Below are 7802 nucleotides of genomic sequence, written 5' to 3' on the forward strand. Positions count from 1 at the left end.
ATGTATTATAGAGGTAAAAATCAGTATTTTCTACTAACTAGAGAAATGTAGATGATCTATTTTGGAGATACAGGTTCAGAAAAATAAATTAATGATAAAGACTGGAATAACTCTGGTTCCCGCAAATCAACATTTGATTGGCCTTCAGAATCAGAATTTAGGAAGAGAGAAGTTTAGGGGATCATGAAGTCCTGCTTCCTCGCTTCGCAGATAAGAAAACCAGGCCTCACTGGAATTTCCTCAGGTCACACAGCCAGAAAACTGCAGGCTCAAATGTAGGGCCTTGTGAGTCCCCAGTGTAACATGCATATGTGTCTGCCTTGTTTCATTACATAACGGCACAGCGAGCTTGGAGGTACACAAAAACAGACCACCACCGATCTTGCCTTCAAGGCGTTTACAATCTAGCAGGGGAGATAACACACAGGTCTATTAAAAAACGACTAGACAGAGTAAAGAGCAGTATGCTCTACAAGACAGGTATGGATTAAAAAGGAATCTTCAAGTCACTAACACTTGAGATTCTTTTTTTCATTTTTAAAAACAACAGCAATCAAACTTGTGAAATAGTGAACTTCCTCCATTTAGCAAGATTCCTCGAAAACAAGTACTTGGAATATAACTTGGTTAAGGATTGCACAACACACACTATTTGAGTATCTGATTTGGAAAATGAAGCCACAGAGCCAGACCACACAATGCACACTGGTGGGAATCTGCTGGGCAGGTATCTCCCCGTCTGTCCAGGCAAGCCAAATCAAATAAGGCACTGAGTTAAAAAGGAAGGAAAAAGTAAAGGATAAATCTGTTGACCACCACTCCAGGAGGCCAAGGTCTCTTTCCTCCCCATTAGTGGTGGCTTGCTCTAAAATAAAAATGCCACGCTCAGGCTGTGACAGAGGAAAGCCCTTGGTTTGGGACCCAACTACAAAGTAATAGCAAAAAGAGATTATTACTCCTTAGTGACTCTCTTCTTGGTATAATTAGAAGAGTAGAAAGACCATTGAATAGTGGGATTTGTGAGAAATATGGATCATGTGTCTGCAGCACCAGTTGCTTGCAGAATTGGCTATGTGGGTTGGCACACAGCACTGTGAATATTAGAAACCACAAATCTCCAGGGTTTCTTGAACAAAGTAAAAGGCCTTGTCTTCGGATTGCCACGATGGAGGCTGGCTTGTGAAAGAAGTCCCTGGGTGAGCTCCGAAGTTACCTATGCATTTCCTACTTCTCCAACTCTTTCTTCTCTTCCTCCTCTCCCCCTCCCTCTCCTCTCGTTTTGGATATCGCATCTTGGTGGGTCTAACTGTCGCTTTGCTTCTGCCAATACCCCCCTGGGGAAGCAGGCCCCCTCCATGACAACATTCCGCTGACGTGGAATCCACAGAGCTCGGGACAATGGGACAAACCATATTTCTATGAAAGAAACCGAGGTAAGTGGATTTTTTTGCCCCTGGAGGACTGGAGGAGTTACTCCCCAGTCAGATTATGCTGCATTTGAGGGCCCAGAAAAGGAATGAACTTCCCTGTATAGACAACAGCCAATTCCTGAAATAAAAACACAGTACTTCCCTGTGTTCACCTGTCCAATTGGTGACTCTTCTGCAGAATTACTACCTTGGGTTGTAAGTAAGCTAAGTAGATGTCTTTTAGAAGGCATACTTTAAGAAAAAAAAAAAGGAAAAGATGAAATGAGTTTATAAAATCCTAAGGATTAACTATACCTTGGACACAGATAAATAGCCACGTTTTTATACTGCACTTCCCTTTATCTGCGCCTGAGATGCTCTCTCGGTTCCTCCTGCACTGCTTTTCAGGCTCTGAAATATTTCTTAGCCAACACTTCATCCAGGGTGACTTCCAGGACCCCCAGTGGGGGGTGGGGTTTCCTATGTTGTCTCTTTTCTTGGCATCTCTATCCAAAGTATTTAGAGGGTGCATTCATGTCCTTTCTCTCTGTCTACCCCTGCCTCCTCCAAAAAAAGCAAAAGGGGGAGGTGGCAAGTGGGAGGAGATTATATTTTTTCTTTCTTTTTTTTTTTTCTTGGAGAAGGAGTCTCACTCTGTCGCTCAGGCTGGAGTGCAGTGTGATGATCTTGGCTACTGTCAACCTCCGCCTCCTGGGTTCAAGTGATTCTCCTGCCTCGGCATCCCAAGTAGCTGGGATGACAGACGTGCACCATCACACCCAGCTAATTTTTGTAGAAATGGGGTTTCACCATGTTGGCCAGGCTGGTTTCAAACTCCTGACCTCAGGTGATCTGCCCATCTTGGCCTCTGAAAGTGCTGGGATTACAGGCATGAGCCACCATGCCCGGCCCATTTTTTCTTTCTTTTTTTTTTGAGACAGAGTTTCACTCATGTTACCCAGGCTGGAGTGCAATGGCGCGATCTTGGCTCACCGCAACCTCCGCCTCCTGGGTTCAGGCAATTCTCCTGCCTCAGCCTCCTGAGTAGCTGGGATTACAGGCACGCGCCACCATGCCCAGCTAATTTTTTGTATTTTTAGTAGAGACGGGGTTTCACCATGTTGACCAGGATGGTCTCGATCTCTTGACCTCGTGATCCACCCGCCTCGGCCTCCCAAAGTGCTGGGATCACAGGCTTGAGCCACCGCGCCCGGCCCCCATTTTTTCTTTCTTATCCTTCGTGCTTTCCTTATAGTAGGAGGTCAGTGAGATCAAGGGGATTCCAGAATGAATAAATAAAATCTGCATTTCTTAGGAATCTGACGGACAAGAGAATCCAGAATCTGTGCATTGGGCAGAGGAGAGGACCAAATACTTCATGTCTGGTTTCCCCACAGGCCACACCAATGGGGCAAAGCCCTTCTGTATGTATTTCTATTTTCACATGTATCTGCACAACCATATGTTTAGAAATCAGAGGGTTGCTGTTTGTAAAACTCTTGAAAAACCTTCTTTTAAAGTGTAAAAATTATTTTATAAATGCCGACTCAATCTACTTTATCTCAGTGAGCTGCTATTAAGTGCAAAGAAGTTAACACAATACAGGGGCTTAAAGAGTTTTGACCACAAAGGCTAAACAGGGTCCATTTTCCCATGTGAAGAAAAATGTTTCTGTTTCAATTGTGATGTTTGGAATTTCAGCTTAAAGTAAAAAAAAAGGCACTGTTTCTAGAGTGCCTTTCCGAAAGGCACTGTAGAAGTGGCTGATGGTCCTTGTGGAATCAGCTGGCCAAGTGTTTCCTCCCTCCTACCCAGAAATGTCATTTGAGTATATTGACCCAACCCTGACAGAAAGTCTATGTAAGCCCGAGGAGGAGGAACATGCCACAAACCTGCGGCAGAGCATTAACAAGAACAGAATTAAAATGGATCACTTCTGGGACTCATCACACAACTTGGAAACAGTGTTCAATAAAAGGAAAGATAATTTGGGGCCACACTACCTGGAATGAACATCTGACATGCAGTCACTGGTCTGGATTTAGAAAACGGCTTTGATCCCCGGAGGGTGGATTCTTAATGAGTATTTTAAAGGACAAGATTGAGGAAGCATGATAGAGTTGAAAAGGGTACTAGTTTTGAAGGGTCCCAGCCTTGCTTCCACTTCTGTAAGCAGGTGGAACTGACTTTCAACAACACACCTTACACCGCCCTGAGAAAATATCCTCATCTCTAACATGGGAGGTGAAGTTAACCCTCTGGTCCATCCAGCACTCAAATCTAGGCCTTCGTGACTATGAAAACATGGAAAAAATTTTAAAACGAGAGCAAGTAATGCCTTTTTGCTACCTGACAGGAAGGCCAGGCAACCTTATTATAAAAGGGAACTTTTCTTGCTCGTATGTTACCAATCAATGCATAATTGACATAGCAATGCGTACACTTTATGTAGTTCAAGAGATCATTATTGACTGCCTGGATCTGATATGCTCATCCTTGTCACATCCTTCTCACTAAATACTAATTACCCAAAGTGATCAAACCCCAAATGTAAAAACAATCATCTTATAAATCACAGACAACAAGGAGCTGAAAAAAAGAACTTAGTCAAACGTTTTTGAGTTCATACAAAAATTGAACAGCATAATCCACCTCCAGGTTCCCATCCCCCAGCTAAAACAATATTTCACCACTCTGCCTTTATTTATTCCCAGTCCTCCCCAATGTAGTTATTTTCTGGAGCATTTTAAAATAAATCTCAGATATCTTGTCATTTCATCCCTAACTACTTCGGTCTTCATCTCAACTGATAAGGATTTTTTAAAAAACTACTACCACGACAGTATTACACCTGACAGCATTAAAAAGTTATTTACTATCATGTAAAAAACCAATCCTTATTCAAATTTCATCAATCATCTAAAATGGTTTTTTTTTTCTTTCAGTTTTTGGCTTGAATAGGCATCTAAACAAGCTAAGAGGTGAAACTGGGATTTCACCCAATTCACAATCCTTTGTCTTTTAAATATTTCTTTTTGATGCTAACATTACTTAGACACAATGTATTTGGAACACAGATAATGTGAAGGTCAGCTTCATTGCTGTATTATTTGAAATGCCTTATTCTGGGAATCAGATACAAATGTAGTTAAAGGCTCAGAACTGGAAAAATCTCCAGTAATTCTCACAGTTTTCTCAAATGCATAAATGATTCAGGCAACCTTAATGGAATGCTTTAAAGGTATTTTGCTAAATCTTACACCGTTCCTAGGTGTAAGAATACTTCTGACACACTCTAGCAGCTTTTATTTTGCCCATATAAAAGCTGGATCTCTTAGACTGTGGAGCAGCCTAATAGCATAGGTAGCATTTTCAGCTGTAGCTTCACCTGCACCTTAAAAAGAAATCTACCTGAATATGGCGGCAACAAGGCAGGCCATCTTTGAAAACAGAGCTAAGAGCCTCAAACTGTCAACTCTGACTTTTGGGGAAAAGGGAGGTGAACAGTTTCTCCATTCAGCCTCCGTGAGGCCTCTCTGGAAACACACAGGCACTGCTGTGACTCATAGCTACAAATACTGTTTTATAACACCAGTCTGTGTTTTGTAACACACACTGAAAGAAAAAAAAAAAAAAACTATTTAGAAACCAAAACCAAGCCCTGCATCTGGGCATTGGTATCAAGATCTCAAGATGTCAGAGTGGCTATTTAATCCAGATAAAGTAGGCAAGGCCTTATCCCTTTCCTTGGCAAGAAATTAGAGTCTTCCTGCCTGCTGCACATGCCCACAGGAGGAGCAACCATGAATTTAATTTTCTTAAAACAGAAGCATTTTCAGACTTGTGTTTTCCTGGACAGCTGCCTAGTGGCTGTAATCCATAATAAGGGCGTGTAATTGACAGTAATGTGAATCACTCACTGAAATTCTGGCAAAAAAAAAAAAAAAGAGGGAGGGTTATTTTTTTTTTTTTTCAGGAAAAAATGAAAGAGCAGATTCATCCTGTCCATTGAAAATAGCAATTACTTTACATTTTAGCTCATTAGCTACCTTTATATATTAAAAAAAAATCACTGTAATTTGCACAAACTATCAGCAAGTGTTGTAAAGAAGCGGTGCAGTTGCACAAGGCATGTGATCGGATGGGCTGGGCCAGGGCAATCTGTAAAATGGCAAATTTAGATGGGCTACTCAATATAGCATACATGGGATTCCTGGCCCAAGAGTGAGTTACAGGACACTGTTCTACCAGTCATTTTGCCACTTGAAAAGCTGCTATCTGCCTGGGACCTTGTAATTATTATGGTAATACCCAGGGCAGATTGATCAAGCTGCCATTGATGTCTATGGGCAGCTTCAGAATTCCTTTCACTCAGACACAGGGATCTCCAAAAGAATGGCTTGGGATTTTCCCAGGTAGAAGCTGTTGGAACCATGGAAGCTTTGAGACCAGGTAAAGGGTTTCTCTCATCTATTAATTCTCTTTGAATAAGGGAAAGAATAATCTGAATTAACTGCACTATCAACCTGAAAGGGCCCCCTCTTTTCCAAGGCAGAGGCACGGAAACTAAATGCTGGAAAGCTATGGAAGATTTAATTCCATTTAGATAAACCCTGACTCCATCTGAACCTGAGAGGTTCAGATATTTGTCTGAAACTTCAGCACCTGTGAAACTAGAAGCTCTTGTCTAGAACTGTCTGGTATCTCAAGCTTCTGGTCCCAGAGGGAACAGGGGTATTTGGAACTGTGAAAATCCCACGAGTGCATGAAGAAAACTTTGGGATTTTAGAATGCTGAGGTCTGTGTTGGGGAGATGTATATTGAACCTAGGTGGAAAGAGTGGAAACATTTAACCTCTTTCCCTCAGCTGACCACACTCTATGAAGGTGGTTTGGATTTATTGTCTCCTATTGGGATCTCCCATTCTTAGAAGTAAAATGAAAGTCAAATTTCACTAAATCAGAGGTAATGTTGGGATTCTGATGAATGAAACTAAAATTCATTTTGTACTTTATCATTAATTATTTCCGAGAAGCTTTTTCTCATATGACAACAGTTGGGGGATGGTATTATTAGCTTAAGATAGTTCCCATCTTTGACAGGTGCCACTAATCTCCTACTTAATTCTGGCTTCATTTGCAAGTAGTTGCTAACAGGCAAAATGAGGGTGCAGTCTTATAAACCACTAACAAGAGAGACTTACTATGCAAATAAAAAGGCTCTGCAAAAATATTTAAGATATTGTATCTCAATTATTAGACAGTAGCAAACTGTCAAAATCTAAAAACTACCATGGAATATGTATAACCAGTTCTTTGCAGGCATTCTCTTTGTTCCTGTGTGAATACATTTTATGTTAGCCCAAATGGTTGGAAATGTGTTATTCATTTTTATAATTGAGAAAAATGTGTTAACGCTTTGGAATGTCCATGTGTGGAAAAATAAAACATTATATGGAATTGCACACACACATAATTTATAATGCACACTTCCAGGACCAGACCTAATGAAGAACCTTCTATTCAACAGAAAAAAAAATTTTTTTCTTCAGTATTTGCAATTCTGGTATACCGTAATGCTGAGGCCAAGCATGTATTAGTTTAAATCCTAGCTAAGCAATAAAATGTGTGTCATTTTAAATAAAAGAGAACATGTTTTTCACAAAAGTTAAATTTCTTGTCCATTTGTGTCCCCCTGTAGTGGATGCTGTGGTGTGCTGCACAGGTCCCTCCCTTTAGGATGGAGGTCCTCATTCCCCATGGGGCCCAGAGGATTGACCGCCAGTGGCTCACAGCTGAACTGCTTCCTGAGATTTGTCCTTAGGTAAAGTGAAGCTGCCTTGCCCAAGGCTGTGCCCTTCCCTAGGTGTAGCCCACAGCCAGTGGCTGCTTGATGCAGAGTAAAAGGGTTTTCTACCTGGGAAAATCTCCTTGCTTCAATCTGGGACATCACCAAAGGGCCACCCATGCTCTGATCTCCCTGTGGCATCTGCTGACGCCTACATTGCAACTTCACAGCACTTCCAGGCTTCCCCTGCCCGGTCCAGCTTCCCTCACTCCTTATAGGCAGTGTCCCTATAAGCACGCTCCGACAAACTGTCTGTATGCCAATTTCAGAATCTGAGCATCTATTCTCTGGGGAATTCAATCTAAGATACCTTCATTTATTGAAGGATACTTTAGTGGAGTGATTAGCTGGGCAAAATGATGAATTTTAGCTCAGAATATGGTAGAACTTCACTTTCTTCAACGTGAGATAGACCCAGCTTAGCTTTTAACTCAAGAGGGTTGGTTCTAGAAGTTTTTCCAAGTTCAGCATTGCAAGGTGAGCTTAATTAATGGTAATGGCACAATTTAAGGTTTTTTTCTTTTTTCTTTTCTTTTTTTTTTTTTT

The 7802-nt window shown here is 41.4% G+C and overlaps 1 long non-coding RNA gene across 1 annotated transcript in view; it reads left to right on the top strand.

Moving 5' to 3' along the window:
* The first annotated feature begins 2649 nt into the window (after window positions 1–2649).
* The window catches only part of LOC108288203, an 18040-nt gene continuing 12887 nt past the window's right edge, over window positions 2650–7802 (top strand). The window contains exon 1 of the long non-coding RNA XR_001818637.2: window positions 2650–5861. This is a non-coding gene — a long non-coding RNA (uncharacterized LOC108288203). The remainder of the gene's footprint in view (window positions 5862–7802) is intronic.

Source organism: Cebus imitator, unplaced genomic scaffold (genome assembly GCF_001604975.1).
Source record: "Cebus imitator isolate Cc_AM_T3 unplaced genomic scaffold, Cebus_imitator-1.0 Scaffold367, whole genome shotgun sequence".
NCBI lineage: Eukaryota > Metazoa > Chordata > Mammalia > Primates > Cebidae > Cebus > Cebus imitator.